This window comes from Sinocyclocheilus rhinocerous, unplaced genomic scaffold (genome assembly GCF_001515625.1).
Source record: "Sinocyclocheilus rhinocerous isolate Xijiao unplaced genomic scaffold, SAMN03320098_v1.1 scaffold53, whole genome shotgun sequence".
NCBI classification, from domain to species: Eukaryota; Metazoa; Chordata; class Actinopteri; order Cypriniformes; family Cyprinidae; genus Sinocyclocheilus; species Sinocyclocheilus rhinocerous.
The window spans coordinates 639,972-640,849 of record NW_015645538.1 but is presented as its reverse complement, the minus strand read 5'-3'; the positions used below and the strand labels follow the sequence as shown (position 1 = coordinate 640,849).

The window sequence follows — 878 nt, the reverse complement described above, 5'->3', positions numbered from 1 at the left end:
GCGTGAAGAGAAGGATGGGTGCGGGGAAGGAAGGCTATGAGGAGGAACCAATGCATATGTGAGAGACGTTTTCCCGCATTTTCTCTCAGTGAGATGCGGAAACAGATGTCTGTATGTTAATGCACTGTGTGTGTATTGTCTGTCTCAGAAGATCAAAGTATCGGAGTTTCTTTTATCCTTACAGGTCTCTCTTTTATCACAGCATAAAGCAGAAAACACTGCCAAAAGTCAGAAAAAACACCATGTTTGTAGGAATAAAATAAATCGGATAAATAACTACAGCATAAAAAAACCATCAGAATATAGATACAAAGAAAACTGGAAAGTTTGGTATAAATTTCTGGCTCAACCGCTGAAGATATTGCAATTTAAATCTACAAATGCAAATAGATAAAATGCATTAAAACAAACAATTAAATGTGTATTTTGGATGTGTTCATATTTTTTGGAATTTATATTTCATAACAAAAATTTTACAAATTTTTTGTATTTTGGACCTTTTCACTATTCTGAAATAAAGCCGCGTTTTCACCGAAATGACCCGGAACAATTGTACCAGGAACTTTTTTCCCCCCAGACCGGTTGCTGTCTGCGTTTCCATCGTGGTCTAAAGTACCAAGAAGATTAGGCAACTCCCGCGGATAGGGACGACGCAAGTCCGGTAATTCTGCAAACAGCAGCATACTTGATAACATCAGTCAGCTCACCTTGGCTACTGCAATTTTCCTCACTGTATTTACAATAAGACGAAATATATCAAACACCACTGCCCCTTTCCGTTTTCATTTAAACATATTAATAGCCTCAGAAATGTTCAGGTAACGTACATGGCCTACATTACAATGAAACGGAATATTATATCAAACATTGCCTGTTTT

General features: G+C 37.1%; 1 protein-coding gene across 2 annotated transcripts in view; it reads right to left on the bottom strand.

Moving 5' to 3' along the window:
- Window positions 1-878, bottom strand: part of LOC107706184 (programmed cell death 6-interacting protein-like) — an 18,738-nt gene that overhangs the window by 1,887 nt on the left and 15,973 nt on the right. The window lies entirely within an intron of this gene.